Source organism: Pezoporus wallicus, unplaced genomic scaffold (genome assembly GCF_028554395.1).
Source record: "Pezoporus wallicus isolate ANWC-B61680 ecotype Strahan unplaced genomic scaffold, APGP_CSIRO_Pwel_v1 contig_5767, whole genome shotgun sequence".
NCBI classification, from domain to species: domain Eukaryota; kingdom Metazoa; phylum Chordata; class Aves; order Psittaciformes; family Psittacidae; genus Pezoporus; species Pezoporus wallicus.
This window is the reverse complement of record NW_026640599.1, coordinates 1,308,933-1,334,919: the sequence shown is the minus strand read 5'-3', so window position 1 is coordinate 1,334,919 and position 25,987 is coordinate 1,308,933. Positions and strand designations below refer to the sequence as shown.

At 38.7% G+C, this 25,987-nt stretch overlaps 1 protein-coding gene across 3 annotated transcripts in view; it reads left to right on the top strand.

Moving 5' to 3' along the window:
* The first annotated feature begins 21,040 nt into the window (after window positions 1–21,040).
* NLGN4X (neuroligin 4 X-linked) overlaps window positions 21,041–25,987 on the top strand; it is a 181,334-nt gene continuing 176,387 nt past the window's right edge. For all 3 annotated transcript variants that reach the window (XM_057419489.1, XM_057419488.1, XM_057419485.1), the window contains exon 1: window positions 21,041–21,200. The gene's annotated coding sequence lies outside the window, so the exon portion shown is untranslated. The remainder of the gene's footprint in view (window positions 21,201–25,987) is intronic.

Here is a 25,987-nt window from a genome sequence, read left to right as displayed (position 1 = left end):
AATAAAGGAACCTCAAATACTTTTTCTTTTATTTTCTTCAATTTTCATTTCAAATCACTACACGGTCTTAGGTAAGGTGTAACAGAACAGAGTATCTTCTTTCACAGTGCTGCAAATTAAAATTAAAATAGTGAGTTGTATGTGTCATCATCTTTTTATAACTAAACACATAAAAAAATCTAACATCAGAAAGCTAAATATATCACAAATTGTTTGAAAGGAGGAAGAATGAGTGGTGAATGTCTTCATCCAGAAAGTCTGTCACTTAGACTAAAACAAATCAAAACAAAAACATCCAACACTTCCCAAAACAACCGAGCTCAAATCGACACATCTTTTATTTGGCTATGCCTGAAATTGCTGACCAGGAGGCAGTGTGGTGACCTCTGCTCTCAGCTGTGATCATGGCATTGAAAAGTGTCATTGTGAGAAACTGGAAAAGTGCAGAAATTCCACCAATGACTGAGTGGACACACACAAAACAGGACGTGCTTGTTATGGAAAAAAATGGACACATTACTTATGAGATAAATGCAACAATGAGGCTGCCACCTCATTTTTTTTACTTTGTAATTTTTTTTCTTTTTTTCTTCTCTTCAAACGTTGTACACATTCTAGTCACCAAAATTTGAACAGTTACAAAGACTGAAAAGAATATATCCATATATATATAAGTTAACACATACGAAGAAGCTGGCTATATTTGCACTGAGAAGACAGTGGCTTGTGGGCTGTACTGGGGCTGTCTAGCACCATTGTTCATTTATTAATGGATAGCATGCTGTAACAACAGTTTAATTTACAAAGAACAACATATCAGAGACAGGCAGTTGTGGTACTGATAGTGGTGTACAAAGATTTCATTTACAGCATTAGGACACAGTATACATTATGTATTCCAGGAAAAAGGGTTGGATATATTCTTATTTAGAACCACCTAAGAAAACTCAAGGGGTTTGAAATGGCATTTTTAAGTACACATTATACTAATATTTGTCTTTTATTTTTGTTTTGCAAACACAACATTTTTAGTTGTTTCCTGATATCCTATACCTTTCATCACTTATGTCTTGAATATCCTCTTCAAAATTATAAATATGTTTGTGGTAGTGGTCTTCAATGATAATTATACAAGACAGGTGTTAAGTTTTTTGGGAGAGGATTGTAAAATATGCTTTCCTGAAGAATGAAAGTGCAACAACACACTTCAAGCACTCTAACTCCTATTAAAGGTAGTTTTCACTGCATTTCTACTTCTTATGGTCTGACACTATTTTGTTCTGTAATCTTGTCAGAAGTATAAGCTGCCTTTCTAATTTACTAGTATCGCATCTGAGGTGTATAAGTACATCAAAATGTGTACATCTCAGAGCGCTAGACGAACTCACTTGTCACTCACTGGGGAAACTCTCGTTCCACTGCTTAAACCAATGCTTAAGTAGCATTGCCAGGACTGGGATTCTCCAGTCACACATGATAGAGGAGAAGGAAATACTGGGGTTTACTTCTTGCAGATGTACCTTAGGCTGCTATTGCTCTGGTTACTTGTAAAACCAAAGTTATTATAACATACTGAATAATAAAATCAAAGTTGTTCAAAACATTTTTTGATTTATAAAAATACAACTCTTCAGTGTATGGAAAGTCCTTAAAGAAAGCATCAGAGATACTGATATAATGAATAGTCTTTATCTGTCTTATTTCCTAGAACTGTATTACACAGAAACACTTGGAGAGCAGCATATCATTCCACATACATGGGACAGATTTAGGCCTTCAGTCATATTTGTAGATCATCACCATACACGTGTGATTCACATGTAGTATAGAAATGGCTTTGATTAACACAGTGTTTGACTGTAGTCACAGTGCTGAGTTTCTAGATGGAACATTAATTGGACAGGTTTTTCTATTATTTGATATGTTTAGTAGTATGAGAGAAATGGGAATATTTACCAGGGGAGGCACCATCCAGTCTGAGTAAGTGTATCAGAAAGTACTGTTTGAATTTGGATTCTGGATTTCAGCTTCATGTTCCTATTCAATTTACTTCTACTTTCTTTTGTCTCAAACACTTGGAAGGGACATGAAATTCTCTTGGTGGAGAGTATACACTTCAACTTGTCACATTCCTTATAGGATATTAGTTGGAGGGGCATCTCCAAGGAATTTTCCAATTTTGTTAACTCTGATCTTGCAGAAATATTATTCCACCTAAAGAGAGGGAAATGTTCCGACTGACTTGACTGATATTTTATTTCCAAATTGTTCCATTCAAGAGAATATGATTACTAAAGATTACATTCAAAGTAAAATATTACTCATTGTAGATTACAGCATTGGAATTTGGCCTATATTTGTAGTATTTCTCCCTTTTGATAGGAAGGAAAAAATGGCAAACCTGACCACACCACTGTGAAATTTCTCATAGGAAACACTTTCTATAGATGTTAACGTCTAAATGGTGAATCTAAAAAAAATAGTTTTCCCTATCAAGTCTTTACAGCATTTTAGTGGGATATGATGTTGTTTGGCACATTTTGGTGTGTAACGTGACTTACTACACTCTTAAGTAGCTACGTAGTCTGCCTTCAGGGGTGTATTTCACTCAAAGCAGTTGTTATGTGAGTTGATTTCAGAATCAGTGAAATAAAAAGTACAAGAAAAAAGCAGAAAGCTAGTCTGCTCCTCTGGGTTTTTTTATAATCATGCAGTAAATCATTTTTGTAGTCAGATATACAAGAAAGCTATTGCTTCCATAGAAAATGGAAGTCATCCACACTTATCACTCACTTGCTCTGTGACCTGAAGAACCCCTCTTCTGTACTTTTAATCTGTTGAATGAAAATCCTTTAACAGCTGATGTTAGCTGTTGTGTGTTTCATGCTTCCACTTAAACAGTGAGAAATGAAATACGTTTGTTGTGGTTATATGTTCTGAATATGAACATATTAAATGAACCAAAACAAAGCAAAGCAAAACAAAACAAAACAAAAACTTTAAAAAAGCCTCTGAGTGAACTGGCAAGAACTGATTCTATTTTAAAACTGAAGTTTTCCTGCAAACCAAATTTAACCGCACTGAGAACCTCCATTAGAAAATTAAGTGATCCCTGAAAAAATAAAACTGGAATTAATCTGGGGTGAGCTAGTCAGATGGCTAGGCAGTAGCTTATTAAAATTGTCAAATGACTAGAGATAATGTGATGTCACACTGGGAAATGCAGCAGAACGTGCAGTAAAAATTTATTCCTAAATTTGCTGATATTTGCCTTTAAATAACATTGGTTTTGAAGTGAGACAGTAGTTTCAGGACAGAGGTAACACCATTCCCTGCCCTCCCCCCCCCCCCCGCCTCCAAGCTTCATATGGGTAGCCAAAATGGAGATTCACTTTTAATAACACTGATGTGTTGTAAACACTGTTTTCTGGAGAAACTTGCATTCAAACTGCAAAAATTTGGGATAAGAATAGTCCCATTAGTGAGCAAAGAAATTTGGATATTGAAGTATCTGGACTCTTGATGTTGACACTTGCTAGCATTGCCAGAGTAAACAGTCAGGCATTATCTTCTGTTACAGGTGTGTCAAATATCTGACTAAGATCTTAGTAGCAAACAAACTGGGAAGCTTCTAAACAGCCAAGTACAGGCATCTGGGATAGGATAGGTCACCAGCATCCTTGTAAGTGTGCGACAATTCTCAACCTTTTCAAACTGTGATTAGTCATCTAATTGTGCGTCCAAATTTAGGTGGTGCATTTTGCATGCATAATTAAGTTATTTCCTGAAGATCTCTCCTAATTTTTAATTACTGCTGAAGCTAGCGTTAAATATGGAGTTAGCCAGTCTGCACACCAATTTCCTTTAGAAAATGGATTCAGACAGCTTGTGACAAGCATGAGTATTCATAGAATACAGAAACTGGCTGCTGTCTAGGCTAGGATATGTGAACTTCACCACAGGTTCAGGTTAATTCCCTCACTGTCTGGCTGCAGTGAAATCATTCAGTCTTAATTGGTTACTGAAGCATTGCTCTAATATGCAAAGCAGAAAACTTTTTACGTTTAAAGAAATTCTTCTGAAGCTCTTGCTCTCTACTCCTGTTATACAAAAGTGTAAAAGGTTAATACAGAGTGACAGAAACCCTTATCTAATCTGATTTTCAGTGCTGAAACCAGAAATGATGACAGTATAGCCACCTTGTTTTGGTATCTATTTCCATATCTTGTTAATCAGATTAAAATCTCTGTACGCTACAATTATCTGAGTAGCAACACCACTGAGACAAGCAGGAGCTTTGCCCAAGTAGGGATTTAGTAATTTGTCCTGCCCCTTTCCTCTAACCCATGCTGCTTTGTTAATATGAGGAATTTTTCCTAGAGGTGTACAACCCAAAGCTCCACAGGTCACTCAACACACTCTGAAAACAATAGTAGCACTAAACTGATACTCTTTATGGGAGTTTTGCATTTTGCTAACAAAGATGGTCACAAATTTGCCTAATACGTCCCTATTGGCAACACCCTATTTCATTCGCCTTCCTCCGTCATTCAACAACAAATGTCTTTAATAATAGCTCAGCTGGTGTGTTCTGATTTTCATCTCAGTCTCTGCTCTGCTGCTGTAAGGCAAATCTTAACAAATCAAAAATGGAGGTCCTAGCTCCCTTTTCCATTTGTTCTTTCTAGCCTTGTTAAGTTAGACTCTTAGTGTGTAAATTAACCTGAAAATGCTCCACCAGCCTTTTCCAAAGAGGTAGTGTTTGTCAAAGAGGAGATCACAGGAAACAGTATTTTTCTCTTGTATGGTTTCTTCTTCCTTAACATCCAAAAGCACTTTGCAAAGTTCGACTGCATTCAACCTCCTGCATTGTAGGAGACAAATGTTCAAATCACAAGGAAGTAGAAATATAAAGAAGGAATAACTGCTCCCCTCCTCTGCAGAAGAGCTGTAGGTAAGGTTTAATTCATATAATTACCAAATGATTTACATATATTGCATATTCCCAAGGCTGATATTTCTGTAGTGGGATATATGTAAAAAACCCTTTTTTGGCATGTATTTTCACACTATAATCAAACATCCATTTTATTTTATCAACACTGTGGTGGTAGATGTTATCAGTAGGGTCACAAAGGGGCAAGACAAATTTGTGTTCAACAGATCAATAAACAGACATTGAAAGGACCATTCTGGTGTGTTCTGTCTAACTTTCCTAATACAAGAGGTATAGATATGGGTAACTACAAAGGGAATGAAATACAAAAAGTGACAAAGCTTACATGTTTAAATATGGTTTCCTATTGCTGCTACTGCCATACAAAAATATTTGGCCACAGAGACTGCTGGGCTGACCCTGTAAGGCATTTTCTCTGATTTTACGTAGGTTTCTTCCTGTTGATATTCCCATCACCAATCCTATGTAAAGGAGTGGCTTAGGTGTTACAAAAAGTATTAGAAGAATTTTCTTTCCTTCTTTTCTCATGAATGCACCACATGCACTTGTGACTTAAACTTAACAAATATTCTAATTTGAATTTTGTTTTTAAAGAAATTGTTTAAAGTGTTCAAACAAAAAAGTTCACAAAAGGCTTACAGGTTCTGTTTTGTTGTGGTTTGTTTTAAAACTACACCGGGTCTTTGACTAAAAGAAAATCCTAAGCTTTAAACTGAAAACTGATTCTGGTTTTTAAGTTAATGCTTCATCATGGCTCAAAATGATTTTCAGTTCATAAAGATGACCAGTAAGTCTTTCCTTCCACTCATCTCTTGTGTTGGTCTATACTCTTTTCACTCTGCACTTCACTTGACACTGTCTTGTCTTTGAAACAAATTATATCCATTCATAATTAATTGTATTATTCTAATAGAAGCCAACCTTTAAATGAAGGGGAGACCTCTTTTGAGACACTTTTAACTTGCTCTTCAAACTATAAAATCTCTTTTGTCCTTTCCTTGAGTTTCAAAATTGAAGTAACAATTATTGATTTCTGACATACTCTTCTATGATTCAACCCTTATTCATGTGCACATTATTACATATTTCTTTTTGATCTTTATTTTGTTGATTATTTACTGTACTCAGCTACCATAGCTATGAAATGCTTAATAATTTAGCAGAAAACATGTGGGTATTATATGCCCTCATAACTCCATTGATGAAATATATTCTGTATAAAAAAGAAATACCTTGTACTGATATTTCTCAGTCTTCCAGTATGACCAAGAATATTTACTGTTATTAAGACCTGAAGTGTCAATTCTGACATAAGAGTGAGACTGTTAATATATCTAGGGGATATTGTAATATTAGTTTCATCATAAGAAGCTTTGTTAGTTCAAAGGTAATAGTTTATTTAATAAATGCCTTAAGTAAGAAAAAAGTGAAAAAAGTCAGTTTCCTTCTGTCAAAAACCAATAGTATGACATGATTTTGGTTGAACTTTCCAAATACTGCACTGGAACTAGGTGGGAAAAGTTCATACTTAAACTTCACCTGTCAGGGTTGAAAGCTTTTCCACATGTAATAGATACAGCTACACTATTTTCATCTTTGGCTTTAGACATTTGACTTTAACTGTAAGAATAGAGACTTGTCTGGGTGTTTTATGTGACTGTGGGGTTTTGTGCTACAGACAATAAATTTTTTCTTGCTGTCTTTTCTAGTTTGCTCTCTTAAATTCCAGACAATTCCAGTGCTGTTTTTCATACGAAATTAAATTTTACAATCAGCAGCATATGGAATTTAAGCTAATTTAACCCCATTTGGGTTTACACTCAGTGCAATTATGAGATGTAGGATGTTCCCTATGTAGTTCTCTATGACGACCACAGAAGGGATACTGCCTAAGAACTACCACCCTGGTGCATCTTTGCTACAATTTTAAAATATACAACACTTGTTACGAGTTTTCAGAGAATCCTTCTGGTATGAGATCATATCTGACTGACGCTTCTGCTGCAATAAATACCATGCAATGTAAAAAGTATGGAAACGTGATCTTTTTTCAAAGGCTTTTATAGATTTTAGCAACGTTTTCAATACAATTTTTGTTTGTGGTGTCTTCTGATTTCTGTTTCTAGTGTGTAAATCCACTAGTGTGGATTTACTAGTAAATCCATTTTACTAGTTACTGAAATGTTACTGAAGGGAAATGTTACTGAAGGGAAGTTTCAGAAACTACTTAGAAGATTTTCTTAACAGCAGCTGTTGGTTATACAACTCTGATTCTTCTATACATTAGTAGAGGATTGTATGTCCTGCTAATAATACATTGCCAAACAGATCTTTCCACATAGACCACCTAAAGCGCACTGTGTTTGTAACAGGGTAAGGCATGAAGAGAGATGTATTTGGATACATTCCATGTCATGTAAGAATTTCAAAGATTTCTAAAATCAGATTCTAAAATCCTTCTTAAAGTTTATGAAATCAGATTACTCTTCCCCTCACTCAAGTACATCCTTGAACAGAGGTTTCATGTCCTTAATAATGCTGTATTGTACAACTGGGATGGCACATTTTGGACCCCCTGAAGTTCTTTATTAGATATAAAATATAATTTCAGAATGAAAACCCATAAACATTAGGTGCAAAATTAGAATTCAAAATAAAAGATATTTCAAAACTGAAAGAAAAATACTGCTCTTGCTATAGCTGTTCTTTGGGGTTTGGGGGGAGTGTGTGTGGTTTGCTTTTTTTTTTTTTTTCTTTTGTCTGAAGAATGTAAACTTCAGTGGTCAATGGCAAACATACACTCACTGTTCAGGGTAACTTAAGATAGTGTGAAGCATTCATGCTGACAGGAGGTTGCTAGCAGCTTCATGTTGATACTATGGAATTAGGAATCAGAAACATGCTATGGATTCTCTAATCCGCTTGGAAAGTTGAGAAGTCAGCATTTTGGCTTCTGATACAGCTGTAAAATGAAAAGAACAGAAATTGTATTGTGTTTGCTTTTAATTTCTGCACATTCTAAACATTAACAAAGTCCTGTACACTTTCTGTAATAGGGAAGTATTGTAGTAAATAAGATTCTTTCTTCGGCGGAAGCTTCTGTATGTTCAAACAACTTCTGAAAGCTTCTAAATGTTATGATTATAAATGCAAATATTTCAGAGGATTTTATTTGCAATATAGAGTAAATATTTTACACACACACACGTTTCTATACCTATATATAATGCTAGCTGGTCATACACAAACAGTGCAACACTTTGATTTATGAAGAAATATAGTACAATCCTCTGATAATGAGCTGGAATTTCATTTTATCTCTTGTTTTAGTGACATGTACTGTGCTATCATCTGGAATGCCATGGGTACAACATAGATCAAAATTCTCAGTATCTACTCCTCTAAGAAGGTCATTCATATTTGCTTCAAGACTAAGATTAGATCATGAAATATGTTCATTGGTTAAACCTATACTCCAGGAGCATTTAGAGAAGTACATCGCAAAATTTCCCATGGGTATATTTTGTCAGTGAAAGCCTGCAGCATCAGAAATGTATGTTGAATACTAGTAAAAGTCATGAACCTTTTGCTATAATTTTATTAATTTTAAATATGATGGAAAATTGTCAGACACCACTTTTTTTTTTTAATTTTCTTTTACAAAAAAAGGTATCTTTCAACAGCAGAAGTCAGTAAAAGATGGTACTTTATAATCTATTATATTGAATTTGTGAGAAACATTAGACAAAGCCAGGACTGGACCTCACCATGCTACTGTTTGTTTTCCGTTGTCAATACTTTCTCTGAGCTTTCGGAAACTTCTCAGAAAGGAAAAGAGTACAGCTGAAAACTAAAAGAATAAACATGTAAGCATGGTTTACATGAGCAATAATTACAGAATTACCTTAGTCTGATTAGGCAAGCATCCCTATGGATGCACAGCTATGGATCTGAGGACATATTTAGTTTCAGGATCACTGAATCCCTATCATGAATATCAATTAATCATTTAATTTTTATAAAATAAGTGATTCCCATAGTAAAAGATTTTTTCAAAAGGTATGAAAATATGGCTGGTGGAAAATCATTTATTATATCCAGAATTAAAGATAGTGCATTACAGATACTCATTTATGTATTCTCTTATCTTCTTTTTTTTTTTTTTCTTTGGTGTAAGGAACTATTATATTTTTTGACAGTCACAACAAAAGAACAAGTGACAATATTTGAAGTGCTATAATTATTCATGACTTAGGAGGAAGAAAGCTCTCTTTCTCTCTCCATGCTCGCAGGCCCTCCAAAGCATGCACCGTTAAATGATCAAACATTCCAGTCATACTTAGGGAACAATTTAATGTCTGCTGAAGTCAATGGGAATCTTTTCACTACTCTTTGCAGTAGCTTGCTAGATCATAGAATTTTTAGGAAACAGTTTGTCTTTTCATTAGGCACAAACCATGCAAAGCAAATACGATCTCAGTCTTGATTACATAATTGTACAGATACAGTTCTAACAGAAAATAGTAGTGGGTTTTCAATCCAATGTGTCAATGTGGACTATGTGAGGGGAAAAAACAGTAATCCTTTAAAATATTTCTCTTTCTTCTTCCTCTTTTCAGTGGTTGGTGAAATCCCAGCCTCCTTTACACTAACTTGCCTTTGATACTGGCTTTAATAATGCCAAGATTTCTCCCAAAATATGAGTTCAACAAATAAGCCTACATGATTTTATTTAAGATAATTTGATACTATGACATTCTTCATTCTTTGCTGATTCCTATTTGCTATTTTCTAACAAATATTTGTCTAAACCACAATAAAATAATTTTTAAATACTGAAAGGTAGATTAAATTAGATAGCATATTTTACAATATTTCAGACTTGCAAGTACACTATACAATTCCTACAGGTTTGAGCTTGTTTATCAGCTAGCACTAAACGTTTACTGTAAGTTATATCATTAGTTTTCCTATTTTTTTTTCCATACTCAGAGGTATAACCTATCAAAAGAATGTGCCTTTTGCCTTGAAGTCTAAGTATTTTTAGGTCAATTGATTCACATCTAGCACTTACTGTGTGTTATTAGGTTAGTCAGCTTCTGACAAATGTTACAGAGATTCCAAATAAGATTATTTTTATATCACTGTTTACAAATCTTAGTTCTCAGCTGGGATTAGGGGGATTAGAAAGCACAAACCATTAAAAAAAAAAATCATGAAGATGTGTTAGCTTGTGGCAAACTAGCAAATCTGTTATCATCTTCGGTTATCTTGTCTGTGTTTAGAACAGAAAAGTTGCCTATGGGTGAAATTACTCAGTAGAGACAAACAGTAGACACACGTGGCACATCCCTACCATGCACAATGTTCAACATATAAATTTGATTTTGGGTGCTAGCTGCATCCAGCTGGCCTCTAGCACAGCCTTAGGGCTTATGTCATCTGCACTGACAGACAGAAATGCCCAAGGAGCTGCTCTGCCAGAATCACTCAGTGCTCACTGTTTAAACCCCTTCCACCTTTGACATACCATCATGAAGTCTGGAGTTAGCAAAAAGTCAATGTTTGCTTGCATCAAGATGCTTCTGCCTGAAGATATCATGCAATTCTTCTTTGTGAGGGGCAAAGCCTGGATTCCAAATTATTTAAAGTGTGTCTGAAATAACAGTAAAGTGCTCTCCCAGCTAATCTAGTCAAGTCCAAAGGGATCCATAAATGGCATTTTTTTGCCTTATTCACTCAAAGCTCAATTTATAAAGGTAAACTGCTGTTAACTTTTCTTATAACAAAAGTTGCCACTTACAACAGTGAATGCTACCCTCAGTTAACAAAAAAATGGTCAGTTCTGAGGATCAGACGTGGTACCCATGCTGTTGACCTTGGTATAATATGACAGCACCTCACAGAGTGGTGGGACAGACAGCTGTATGTAATAACCTCCTGAATAATCACACTTAGAAACCACTTTCTGAATGGAGCTAAACAGCTGCTTCTATTATTCAAATGTATTGGCTACTATTTTAAAACTTGTTTCCTCCAAACCAAACTTGCAAGCAAACACGTGTTTTTCAATTTTCTGCGACCTTACTAAGTCACACCTGACTTCAGGTAACCTCAAGGTTTCAACTTGATTGGGTTTGGTTATTTATTTATTTATTACTTCTGTAAACACCTAAAACCGCAGCTACACTAACTTCATTCTGCAGGTTAATTAGGAGTAACAATGTGGTTCACTAAACGGCTTAAGCCATGGCTTTCTTTGGAGTCTTCTCAAATTATTTCATGATAATACCCATTGCTAACATAGAGTGCCATTATAGTATTACCATATTTACTATGATCTCCCAAACTGCAAGCCTAAGTATGTTTCGGTCAATTGGTTCACATCTATTGCTTACTGTGGAGACACAACAGCAAAAGTGTCAATGCTAGCTGATATTTCACATTTCAAGGAATCCAAGTTTAAGAAATTATTAATGTAATCATCATATTTAAAATGGCCACCCAGAAAAAAGCAGGAGAGAGGCTTAAGTACTGAACCAACAATTATTCAAAATGTGTAGGAAAACTACATGCACACTGTTAATATTGCCAGAATACAGCATTTCTTTCCCTGCTTGCAAGCTTAACTGACCTAGTTGAGGTAAAGAGGCAAACTGCAATTTTTTCCACCTTTGGTCTTGATAGGTGCACTTTTAGAGGTAGGTTATAAAATGTTCTGTGGTTCTGTGAGTCATGTCAAACTGTGATAGAAATACACAACCTTCACCTCTCTCTCTCGAGTACAGTGAGTGATCAAGGGGTGCTGAGAGACAATAACTGCATTTGATCATAGCAGAGGGTTTTCACTCATCCTGCTGACCGCATGGAATGACTGACAACCATACAAGGAAATAATAAGTGTTAAAATGGGCAATGATATGTTGGGACAAAGGAAAAGAGAGAGCCATATATCACTTTTTTGTTAAAAAGGAAAATTGTTATGGATGTGATAGTTGCTTACCATTTTTCAGAAGTGTCTAACTGTAATCTTATGCAACTCCTTCCTGCTGCACCCACCTGCTGTCTCCAATATTAAATATATGTAATAAGGGCATCAGGGTAGACAGTGCCTTTTTTATGTAATTGCACTAAGCCTCATGGGATGAAACTGCAATAAATATAAGTTTTAACACACATAAGTAATCAATTAATATTAATTTTATTAATAGTATGATGACAGCAAGGACACATGTTGACCAGTTATGACTGTCATGAAGTATGGCAATTTCATGCAGGTCACCTTTTTTAATAGGATAATACTGTTATCTTATATAAACTTATATATCTTATATAATGATGTATATAAAAAAATACATCTTTTTTTAAAACCCTCTAGAGCACACGGTTTGTGGTGCTGTTTGACAAAGAATTAGGATATTAGACTGTCTGGTCTTAGATGTGTCCTTCTCTGCTCCTTTCACAGGCTGTCACATGTGTAGAATTATCATAGACTCACAGAATGGTTTGGGTTGGAAGGTACCTTAAAGATCATCCCATTCCAACCCCCCTGCCATGAGCAGGGACACCTCCCAGTAAGACCAGGCTGCTCAAAGTCCCATCCAACCCAGCCTGAAACATTTCCAGGGATGGGGCAGCCACAGCTTCTCTGAGCAACCTGTGCCAGTGCCTCACCAACCTCACAGTAAAGAACTTCTTCTTAAAAAGAAATGTTTAAAGTCATTCCCACTTGTCCTATCACTACACACCCTTGTAAAAAGTTCCTCTCCAGATTTCTTGTGGCCCCCCCTTAGATACTGGAAACAGTATCTAAGTGCTTCCCTGAACCTTCTCTTCTCCAGGCTGAACAACCCCAGCTCTCTCAGCCTCTCTGCACAGGAGAGGTGCTCCAGCCTTCTGATCATCTTTGTGGCTCTCCTCTGGACTTGGTCCAACAGGTCTGTGTCCTTCTTATGTTGGGGCTTCCGAGCTGAGTGCAGTACTGCTGGGGGGGGGGGTCTCACCAGAATGGAGTAGAAGGGGAGACGCATCTCCCTCAACCCGCTGGCCATGCTTCTTTTGAGGCAGCCCAGCATACGACTGTCTTTCTGGGCTGTGAGCACACGTTGCCATGTCATGTTGAGCTTCTTGTCAACCAACACCCCTGAATCATTCTATCTGCTCCTATCTGTCTTCCTTATCTGGGGCTTATCTGCTCAGTCTTCCTAGTCAGACAGCCTGTAACAGACTCCCACTATAATGTCACCTATCCCTGCCGTCCCTTTAAGCCTGACCCATAAGCTCTGTTGTCTCCTCCTCCATCCCCAGGTGTAACTCCATGCACTCCAGCTGATCACAGACATAGAGGGTGACATCACCTCCTCATCTGCCCTGCCTATCCTTCCTGAAGGGCCTGTATCTTTCTGTTCAGCACTCCAGTCACAGGAGCCATCCCACCATGTCTTTTTGGTGCCAGTAAGATCATAGCCCTGCAGGCTTTGTGCTTCTGTAACTCTTCTTGTTTATTCCCCATGTTATGTGCGTTTGCATAGAGGCATTTAAGCTGGGTCCCCAGTGAGGCTGACTTGCTGGAGTGGCAGAAATTCCTTTGTGCTGTTTGCTATAGAAGACAAAATAAGCAAGCTTGACTTTTCGTTACTTGGCATGAATTTAACACAGCTTTAAGTCAAAACAAGCAGCAGAGCCATAGAACTAATGCAACACATGGTTAAATAAGTGCTTAGTTACATTTTTGCATATATCCATATTAAACATGTGTCCTGTGAAGGTGTCCAAAGCCCCTTATCTAAGTTAGGACTTGAGTGGGGATAGGTAAGAAAATATCTCTCACAGAGAGTTTGTATTGTAAATGTCACACAAGAAGATGAAGGCTGAGAGGGATATGACCTATAAATAAATGAACATGATGATGACTGACACAGTTTTATTTATTAAATATGTTTGTTGTTGCTGCTTTTCCCTAGATAACTCATCCTGAGGTATTATCTTTCAAACTTGCTGAAAATAATTAGGAGAAAATATCCATGGCAGATGAGGCTTTGAAAGCTTTTGATAGATCCTCTCTAGGTCAGTGGATTATTCTGCCAATGAGAACTCTGATAGCACTAATGGAAGTCCACCTGAGCCCTACTGATGATAATACTACCAGCAGACACCCTGATAAATTATAATGGGTGCAGCAGTAGCAGTCAGCCACTCCAGAAACATCCTTAAAGTGAATTTCCTTTAATGGCTGGGAAGACAAATGGCTCACATTTTATCATTGGATTCCTCCTCTTTCAGAAAATTGCCAATAAACTTCCTGCTCTTAGCTGAAGATTTGGCAGGGACTTGAACATAACATATTTAACCCATTCAGTAGCGTTCATCTGTTCATTTATGTCAGTTATTTGATCAAACCATTCTTCTTAAGCCAACCAATCTTATGTCTTTTCATACCTGAAATTAAAATAATTTTTTTTTTAAATGGCTCACAAACTGAAGTGGTGTTTCTGAGGAGATCGAGCATTTCTAAAGTTGGTATTCAGAAGCGATTGCCTATAAATACTTAAATTCATGAGATACTTCCCATTTAGATTCTGGAGTTTCTTTCTGGTCTTCCCAGACCCTCTTAGCATGAACAGCTTGTACCTAACTCTTCCTAAACACAGTCAGAACCTCAGAGCATTAACTGTGGGCACACAAACGTCACCAGATTTCTGGGGCTTAATGAGCTACCTCACATTGGCTGAGCTTGCATGCTCTGTTAGCACTCTGATTTTCTTTCACTTAGCAAACATTTGCAACAGCCACAGTTTAAGACATCCCCTATCCCAAGTTGTTTGCTCTTGTTCTGCTGCTGAAGACCAAACTTGCAGCCAGCGTGGCAGAACAAATATTCCTTGTCTCTTAAAGGATAGTTTAAACTGCCACTCATTGCTTATTTAATATAGTCTGTTGTCTTATTCTAAGTGGTTAACACATGCAAACTTTTCTTATGCTGATTTAATTTCAGAGAATGATGATCTCTGGCAGAGGGTGGCATTAAAACTGGATCTAGTTTCCCTAGTGCTTGTCTATAAATGCTTTCAGCTCTTTTATTACAAAGTAAAACACATTACTTGTAATCTGTGAAGGAAATTGCCCCACATTTGGGATAGGCTAACAACATGTTGATGAATAGGTGACTCAGCTGACAGGCAGAACTTGACAGTGTTCTTACAGCTTGGGGGTCTCAGGTCTGGTAAGTGGCTTGATACCTGAGGCATTTCAAATAATACTTATACAAATCTTCTCATGAAAGTCACTGTCAGAGACATTAGTGCTTCCAGAATCACCTGGTCACTATATAACGCCTCTTTTTGCTCAAGCATTCAGTGAGTGAAGTTAGGAGACTTGGATTCAATGCCTTCATCAGTCTGTGGAGTTTCAAAAATTTATTCTCAAAAGACTGCAGTACAATAGGGGTAGTTTAGGTAGAATGCATTCTCCACATTCCAGCTGAAACCGTATTTTGAGTAGCAAAAGAAACTGGAATATCTTGGCCAGGAAAAGCATACAATCCAGTGAGAAGGGCATTTGGAAATAAGTATCACTATACTACTGAGACTGTCTTTTATGTAAGTATTTTTTGAAAAGGAAAATAATTCCAACACTTCTGATCTTCTAATTGCCTCTTTTTGTAGTCCAAAAGCAAGACATTTTCTAACAACTTATAAGATTATTTTTGCAGAAAATTTACTTGCCATTTGAAGATTGCAGCTATAGCATTCTTTTGAAGTCCACAGGTCTGTGAGCAGCATCTTACAGACCACCAGTTGTCAAAGGAGTTACCTGCAGAGCTATTATGTTTGGTTTTGAACATCCACATCCTTAATACTGTGGCTGTGGATGAAACCTGAATTGCTGAAGAGAGCTGACTTGTGAATGATTGTCACATTCAGAGGTGACATTAGCATTAGGTATTTAGGGACTGTATTTCATTTCTCTTTGCTTTCATTTAATGATATTTCTGCTCTCTTTCCTGTGCTATTCAAGTGCGGTTAAAGATGCACACACATACTGGTAAATTGTTTTTTGTTTCCTATATGGTGTTAGGCACATGCTTTTCTCTAATCCTTAAATTATACTATAAATAATTCTTTCTAATATTAATAACTCCTCAGTCAGCATAGCACTTTAATACTTAAAAGGTTATACAGAGCTTGTAAGATCTGACTTCAAGGCACTTCGTGTCTGTTTCTAATCTAAAAGAGAATGGAAGCAGGGGTGGATAACTAGCCTCTGGTTAGCTCAATCTTTTATACCAATGAAAGTTACAAACCACATTTGTCAAGATCAAATCAAGATTTCTATGGTTATGTAGGGCAGACTGCACTTTCAGCATTTATGTGAATGGTACATGGAAATCCACCACAAGTATTAATCTGAATAAAATTCTAACCATATACCCCCCCCCAAAAAAAAAAAAAAAAAACAACAGACTTTTTAAAGCACAGGAAATAATTCAGCTTATTATTTAAGAAGACATGGTTTTGCCTGTTTGCTTGCAGTAGGAGCTTTTTTAATGCTATTAATCATACTAACTACCATAGCACTCAAGCAGCCTAATTGCACTGTACCTATATAGAGCCTAATACAGAAGATATAAGGGGCCATTCTCCAAAGATGCAGACCTGAAAGGCAACAGGGATATGGGCTGTGAGTCTGCATAAGGATTGTCTTGACTTGCTATCATTATAAATATCACCTCAGGCCTTGTGCTGTGTTGATTAGATGCTGTGCTTTCGGGCAAACTGCATAGGTAGAGCACATTTTCAGCTGTCCAGAATATATTGCACAGAAACACACTGTATACCCTTTCCACATATTTCCAAACATGCAAACTGAAAATAGCCATAAGTTAATTATTGATCTCATGATTAACTTATTTGTGTCTGAGTGATATTTTCAAGATTAAACACACTACATTATAGGAAAGCTGCTATTGTGGTGTTGCCAAATATTGATCAGGAGTTTGTCTCCCTAATTAGGTCTAGCTTCAGATAAAAGGAAGAGCCTTGTTTTGAATAATCATGAACGCAAAGAGAGGGTATTCAAGAAGTTTCCAGTTCAGACAAGCACACTGATAACTGAGGGAAGGTCTTCACAGAGCAAGTATTAGCTTTTTTCATTGTTATTCTCTTTTTCTTGTGGAAAAATTCCAGTAAAGGCTAAGCATGTAGGATCTTGGTAAGGATCTCAATGAAAATATTAAATAATTGCAGGAGAAGTTTGCAAATACTATCTATAGTGAAAAATATCAATAGCAACCAGTTTTCCATAAACGTTAGGAAACATCCAAGCATTGTAAATTGATTTCGTTATAGAATGATATCTATAGCTAAACTGAGAATACAGGTCTCACTTTAAAACAAGAGAACGCATTTTTGTAAATCAGAGGAAAAAAATGCTGAAATCATTATTAGAAACTAGGAACATGAGTTCTCAGCACACATGAAGGCCAAGATCAAATGTGATCCTTGTAAAAATAAAAATGAGAGTTTGAGTAAAGGACTGTATTAATAGGACCTCAGTGACAAATCCATATCCTATTCCAGAGTTTACACTTTTAAAAGGATAATGATAAATGGTAAGGTTGAAAAAAGCCTTGCAAAGATGAATCATAGTCTGGAAAGCCTTGTAGTAAGAGACTAAGGAAACAGAATCTAATTATCTCAACAATAAGAAGGTTAGAAGGTTGACTAATAATGATCTGTAAAGTATGTAAGTTCTAAAAAAGAAGTTAATACTAAAAGGCTCTTTAATTCAATAGACAAATCCAAAGTGAAGTTCAATTCTGTAGGAATGCAAGTCAGGAATGTAAGTTTGAAAGTGAGAATAATTAGGCACTGGTAAAATTTACTCAGATGTTGTGGAATTGAAAACTTTTAATTATTTTATTTTTTTATTATTATTATTTTTAAGGAAAAACTCACATACTTTAGTTCAACAGCAAATAGATGACTTTATGGAAAAAAAACCCAACCAACTGACAAAAAAACAACGAAAAAACGAAAACCAAAAAACCAAACCAAAACCAAAGAAGCAAACCTGAGAATTAAAAAACAAACTGATGAAGCACTTAAGCTGAAATTATATGAAAGATCTCTGTAGACAATTATAATGGTCTCTTCTAGCTTTGACTTTACAGAAGGATGTCCAGAGCCCAGCAAGAGTTTCCACTCTTATAGGACTGAAACACTGGCTCTGTTAAAGTCAATATCTGTAACCCCTTTATGAAACTTAAGGTTGCATCTCAGGAAGGGTATAACGACAAATTTCTGTATTTTGCTCCCTAAAAAAAAAAGGACCTAAATATATAAAGTGAACTTTCTGTGCTATTATCCACATCTACAGTATTTTGGGGGTTGGACCTTTCTCAGAAGGAGAAAACAACACTTAAAGTTTTAGTAAAAAATGCTAAGGAAAAGGTAATTCCCTTCCCTTCTGTTATACTTTCTTGCTACAGAAAAAAATTGTGGAAATTTCACTATGATTGAACATGGGAGATTAAATCATGCCTCAGTTTGACTGACACACAAAAAGAAGTTGCACAGGATGGAACCCAGGAGAGTTTGGCCTGTCTTCAGTCAGACTGCCAGTATTGTGATTTCTTTAGATTTCACCGTTTACAAGTCGAGTTGAGTTGGGTTAATACTATAACACAATGCCTCCTTGTAAGAAGATACAGTGTTACTTAGCAAGTGGCATTCTTCTCTCTGAATGATTGCTCCTGGGCTCCTGCTTGCTGTTATAAAATATGCAGTGGATTGCTGCAGATAACCTCCCAGATAAGCCACAGCTTCCAACTGTACATTTAGCTTTTTGAAAGTTGTAAGAGGAGATGAGTACATCCCACTGTTCTGAGCAAACACCTTTCACTAAAATCCTTGGATTGCCTACTTGTGTAGAGTCTGCGGAAAGTTTAGCTTTATTGCTGTGTTTGAGAATATTTGGTTCACAGTTGCAACCACTAGTTGCAAATATTAGATATAATCCTTTTGTAACCTGCAATAAATTGCCTTCTGATATTACAACACAGGTGGGAGATCATTATTCAGATTAACTAGTGTATACTTTAATATCCTCCAAATTTATCTTGTAAAATACATGACATACTCATCAAAATAAAGACTGTCCTGCAAAATTTGGGACAGATGGCAGTGCAAGATGACATCTTTTCTAAATGTGTCAAAATGTTCACTCATATGATTGGTTGCACATTCTGCGTGAGTTATTAAAATGACAAAAGCAGTAGAATTCACTTTCATGAACACCTGCTGTTAAGAGTCACTTAAAATAATGCAAAACATATAATTAAGGAATATAAAAATAATTATTTCACTGACAAATAAGTTAACAGTTTAACGTAGCTATTGCATTGCTTCAGATGTTTTAAGTGAGTGAATTACACCTGTACTTAGATTTACAACATTCAAAACCAAAACATGCCTTCCTAAATGATACTGAATGAATACCATATAACAAAACACTATATAAGAACAGACACACAACAGGCCTACTGTTGTCTGCTAGATGGTATCTTTAGATCAGATAGTATATATTCCTTTACCACTTGAAACAGGAGAACATAGAAGTAATTGATAAGCCAAATATCACAGCCAGAACTCAGATTTGAGAAAACAAAGCACTATCTGCTCTCTTCTGAGGATCTGACATTGTGGTAGAAGCAAAGCATCTAGAAAAGAATAGCTTCTGATTTATTTTGTCCTTCAGCATGTGAAAATGTCAGAGACTCAGCTTATGAAGTGTAATAGAAGTCTTGTGTCAGGAAGTCTCCTCAAGGCATGAATATGATTTTTGCTTCAAATTATGGAAAGATCTTCAAGACCTCTTTGTTCTCTGTTTTGTTCTCATAGAAATCAGCCAGTCCTCACCTGATCTCAGTGCAGGGTCTTGCGCTCTGGGTAATGTTAAGTGCTGTTATTAAACCCATTAAAGCAACATGCTGTGGAGTGAAACAAGGTGCATCTGTTGGAGGCCTGAGCACATATTTGCTACACCACCCTCAGTCTGAAATTATACATGGGAAGTGAACTGGAGACCCTGCGTTGTAGTACTTAGCAATAACCACAGGCCCTCCTCTTCAGCCCTTACACTTGACCTTCACAACAGTGGTTAGCTAACTAAAATAGGGACATTAAATAACTGGTCTCTTTGTGGGGAAAAAACAACAACAAAAAAAATCAACCAAAGCGAAATCAACCAAAACCACCACCAACCCCCAAAATCTAACACACAAAAACCCCAACCACAACTGAAATAAAATGACTGGACACTGGGCAAATGTCTACTTTGTTATTTTTTTGTATGGGAGGAAAGGCAACAGGAACAAAACGCTTCAGTGGCTGGTATGCAATTATACTGTTAGCTGCTTGCAGATGCATCTTGGGGAACATGGTAACGACAGCCTGGTACTGTAGAGGCTGCAGCTTTCAAGGGTTAACAGAGACCGCACTTGCTGAACGCGATCCCGGAGTAAGGAGAGCGACAGCCTAAACTGCGTGATTCCCCCCCGGCATCGACACCCGCACACCGGCACACTCACCCCGCGGTGTGCACAGGCACCCTCCCCGGGCGGCCGGCGCCGGCGGCCGATCCCCGCTCCCCGGGGCTGCGGCGCTCCCGGGCCGGGGCTGAGGATGGAGACGGGGTTTCTGTAGCGATGGGGCCGGCGGCGGGGAGCCATTGGCTGCTGGCTTCGCAAATTTCATTCAGTTTGGTCCAATCGCAGGAGGAGAGAGCCTGGTACAGCCTGGACCTCTCCCCCCACCCGCTCTTCCCCCCCTCCCTCTCCCCCCTCTCCCTCCCAGCTCGCCTCGCCTTGCAGATCAGTCTCTCCCGGCTCGGTTTCTCTGCATAGGCAATCACGGCTCCGGCTCGCAGATCCAACTCTCACTCTCGCACTGATTGCAATGAATTTTCTGCCCGAATGTAGGTCTCTTACAACCGAGAGCACGAGTTTCCTCCAATTCCAGTGCTGCTGTCTTTCTTGTCGTTATTTTTAATTTTTCATTCGCTCCCCCCCCCCCCCCCCCCCCCCCCGTCGTCGTTGCATTCCTTTGGAGAAGGGAATCGCGTTGGATTCCAAAAACAAGAGCAGGAACCGTGTGTGAATAATCTCGGCTGCATGATAGCCCGAGAGGATTTCCTGAATCTGTGAAAAAGACCCCTGTGCTTCTGCATCTATTCCGGTGTTAAGGTAGGAGTGCTGGATTTGCCGTTCGAGTGCTCATTTTCGTTTTTCTCTGTTGCTTCCCCCTACCTTTCTTCTCTATTTTTTTTTTCCCCCGCGAGGGTGGGGGAGAGGGAGAGGTGTTGCAGTTGCTACTCTGGCAAAGGGCGAGCAGTTTGCTGCAGTCGTCTGTGCTTTTACTTTTCCCATCGTGATAAAGCGATACTTTCTTTCTGCCATCTCCACCATCATCTGCGATCTGGTTGTCACATATGCATATTTATGCAAATTTCTTCTTTTTTTTTTTTTTTTTTTTTTTTTTAATCCGCTCCGGTCTCGTCTCCTACATTGCCCTCTTGCACCATAATTTGTTTGTAGGCATTTTGCTGCAATCAGCTATTTGGAAAGGGTCTGGGGTTCTGTGTGAGATGTTTACAAAGTAGCTCTGCCTTACAGCCAAATAAACAGAAGAGTGTGGAGGAGAGGAGGGAAAAAATATCTGCAGTACAGGCAGCAAGGGAAAGAACGAAGCCACAGTTTCCTGCCAGCGCGGAGAGGAGCAGGAGCGGTACCTCATGCCCTGTGTGCGCCTCTGGTTATCGGGGAAACACAAAACCAACACATAGGGCTCTGGTTAACCACTTCCCTGGCCGCCTCCGCAACCACAGAGAGGCAGAAGGGAGACGGTGGTGGGGGGAGAAGGAGGGAGGCTGCTGCTCAGAGGAAATCTGTCTCTTTTTGGGTTAAGCGGTTCACCCGCTTTGACTAAAGCCGAACCGCGATGGTTCTTTTTGTTTCTTTCTCTCCCCCGCCCCTTTTTCTCACTGTGGGCTGAGGTAAAATGCCCGGTCCTATGGTGGGCATGGGTATCCGCACTCAGTGGAGCGGGGAACCAGCGCTGGGCAGAGCCAGCGTGCGCGGAGCCCTGGCGCGGGTTAATGAATGGAGAACGGGAGTAACAAGAAAGACAAAAAGGCACCACCATTGCTCCCCCCGAAGGCAGGCACCACCCTCCCCCCGCAACCCCAGCCCGACAGTAAATCGTCCCTCCGCACAGCCGGGGGGGGCTGGCGGCGTGAGGCGCCGCCGCGGTTTGCCCCTTCCCCAAGGGAGAAGCCCCGCAGCCCCCACCCACCGACCGGCACAGGCCCATCACACGGGTGGTGTTGGAACGGGGAGGGGGCGAAGCAGCGGAGGCGCCGGCAGTCACCGTTCAGCCCCAGCACCCCACACACGTTTGTGTGCGCTGGCGCGCAGGGCTCGGGGGGGGAAGGGGGCGCCCCCGGGCAGCGGCTGCGGCGTGGAGGGATGGCGGGGAACGGGCCCGTGCCGGTGCCCCGCGCGGGGGTGAGGGCAGGCGGCGGCGCGACCGGGACATCGGCCGGTTCGGGAGCGCGGCTTTTGGGGCGGGGGGGTGCGGTGGAAGAATGGAAGTTTGCGGAGAACGCGGGTGCAGCAGGGGCGGAGCGCGGCCGCCAGGTGGCGCTGCGGCGCCTTCCAGCAGAGCCGCCACCTTCCGCACCGCGGGGGTTGTCCCGCGTCCGCCGCTGGGTCCCGCCGTTGTGTCCCGCCGTTGTTGGGGCGGGTCGGCCGCGTTAGGGTCGGGGGTTCGGTTCTGTGTCCGCGTTGGGGTGGGGGTGAGCGCTTGGAGAGGGGAAAACATCCGGAGGGGAGGTGGGGGCGCAGAATTTCCCCTGCCCCAGGCCCGGCCGGGCTGCAGCAGGGAGCAGGGACGTGTGATAGCTGCGTGAACTGGTGGTGGTGCGGGGTGCCTGTGGTCAGCGTTTGGGTCGGAGGCAAAATGCGTGGTGGGACTTTCTGCTAGTTACTGTGGTAAGGGTGGCAGAAAAACGTGTGTAAGTTTAGACGTTTTGTGTTTAAAAAAAACACCACAGAGGACAAAAAAAGGAAAAAAAAAGAAAAATAAAAATAGAAAAAAGGAAAGTAAAAAGAAAAGAAAATGAAAAGAAAAAGGAAAGGAAAAGAGAGCTCTTTAGCCATGTTTGATCTGTGTTGAAAGCAAATGTAAAATTCTAGACTGACTTTTTGTTTTTAAATGATTGATAATGTTAAGGGGATACATGCACATGTTTAGAAGTAGGTGATCAGATGGCAAAGCTTAACTGGATGAATTTACAAGCAGTTATGCTAGAATGGAAATCTCTGATATTTTTATCCTCCCAAGCCATAAATATAACTGCTAATTTAGATATCTCATTAAATGGAAGGGCAGTAGTCCGCATCCCATGGGACACAAGTTTAATAATTATCAAATGGATAAATCCTGTCAACATCAAAGAAATAAACTGTCACCCTAAGAAAAGAAGTAATCATATCCACTGATGGCAATTCCTAGATAAGAACACAACTCTGCTTTATAAAACTGAGCAGATTTGTATATCAAATGAACCTTGAATTTTGTTTTGATTTTGCTTACAACATATGCATTTGATATTCTAACTATTAATATTACCTATGTGGGCTTCTATACAGGTAGCATCCGTACAGATGTGTGTTAAGGCAGGACATCTGAAATATTTTTGCCTATACTACTGAGTAGAAGGCTGCATGGATTGTCTTATGAGTCATATTCCAGTGAAAGATTAAAGACTGAGAACATGAAAACATGACGTGCTGTTTCTGGTAACTCAAACCAACAAGATCTATGATGGCATGCAATTTTCTCTGAACAATATAAAATGAAATGTAGTTGTGTCCTACTCATTTTTATAATCTTGGAAGTATTACCCGTTTGTGTGTAAGTACACCTGTAGTTGCTCTCTAGTCATAGGTCTGGAAATCATATAGGTGAAATTACTGTTGGTGTGCTGTGTGCTTCTACAACCTATTAAGTTGTACCAGATACTAAAACTGAAATTCAGTTTGGCATCCAAAATGTCTTGGTCCTCAAGAGGATTCTAATTCAAAGCCAATTCAAAATTATTTTTTTAATTATTTTTTTTCTTCATTTACTTTAGTGGCCTTTAGGTTTGGTCTCTACTGGAGAGCATTCGTGTAGACAAGAAAATACATGTTTTCTTCCTCCTGCATTTCTGGAGGGAGTGAATACTTGCCTAGTATTTTTTTTTAAATGCAGTGCTGCATCATAGACATGTTGATCGTAAATTCAAAAATTCCTAATGTTTGTTCTTGATCATCAAAACCCAGTGGTCAGTGGTGAAGTGTCATTTCTTTTAAAGGTATCACAATGCAAGCAAACAAAACCAGGCCTCATAGTGTAAATGAAACAGGCCAACTGGGTCAAAGTAAGACAAGTGGCAAAACCAGTAGGTTTACTGGAGATGCCGTGCTAGCCTGTCTATTTTATATTCTTTCAAATACTTTATCTTTTTAGCTGATCCTATTTTCTTGGGCAGATCATTCACCTGACAATTCCTAATAGGCATCCTTCAGCTGAAGACCTGTCGTACAGAGATGAAGGCAAGAGTCAGAAAGAAAAACTGTTTTAACTGAAGCTTTGTGTAAAAGATATCATATAGAAACAAAGATTTGGTTTTTTGTTGTTTTTTTTTTGGTTTTGTGGGGTTTTTTTTGTTTGTTTGGTTTTTTTTTGACAAAAGAGTGATTCAAGGAACATTTACTGTCTGCTGCATAGAGGTTTGCACATTTGTTTTTGACAGGTTCTCAATGCAGCCTCCTCTTGGCCTTTCAAACACGCATGATGCTATTTGATGGCTGAATCACATAGTGTAAAGAACAGCTCCACCTGGGTGGGACAGGAATAAGCATCATGCTATAACCAGCATATAATTTAGTCATTCTGTCACTTGAAGACTTGTCATTGAAAAGATTCAGGATCTTTGCTGCACGTGTAAGGTTGGTTAGTTATATGCACTGAATCATAAGGCTGTGAGTCTTTAAAAGAAACCAAAACCTAATAGAAAAACCCAAACTTAAACGTAAGCTGCACAAATCGATGTAAGTATCTCATGTATAGCTGCAGCTATCCTCTATCATAGTTCAACTCAGGTACTTTAAAGCAATGTTTGTAAAGCATTTCTGCTGTGGGTGATTTTGATCCTCACACCTGACAGGGTTATGTACTCTGTCAACTTTTAATAGTGCTGTACTTCTCATTATATTTACTTTAGTAGTTCCCATACTGGATTTGAAGAGGAAAAAACCAAAAACCCAAACAAAAAGAAACTAAAACCCCACACCAGTTAGAACTCCTCAAACAACAAAGAAAAACAACCCAACTTGCTGTTTAGTGGAGCTGTTTTTTTTTTTCCAGTACTCTTGGAAAAAATATTTGCAGTGAGATAGGGCACAATGCTAATTGACTTCAAACAACTTGAAATGGATATAAAGGTAGAGAAGATAAAATTGAAAAAATGATTAATAGCTTGCAGTACTTTATTTAAATTTAAAGGTCGAAAATTATTCTGGAAGATGTTACAGGCACACTGTCCCCATGTAAAGTAATGGGGATGAATTCTGATATTAAAAATAAGCTGTGTATGAAGCAGGTTACTTTATGTCTTGCATGCATATGTTGCATGAAGACCTGAATAGAAGCAGCCCATGTAGAACACTGGCTTTTCATGTGTGATCTGCAGTAGGGCTTTAGCAGTGGCATGGCTAATTCAAGCCAGCTGCATGATCTCTAGCTAGGAATGCTCAGATTTGTACTCTAATAATCTAAAAATAAATTGTAGTCACAATGCATGATTCTTCCTTTTGTCTGTCTTCTGTGCCGAGCCCACACACCCCTCAATGTCATAGGATGTATTTCATTAAGTGTATGCTTCTGACTAGCTTCCGTAGAGGGTTAGGGTTTTCTATGCTTGTCT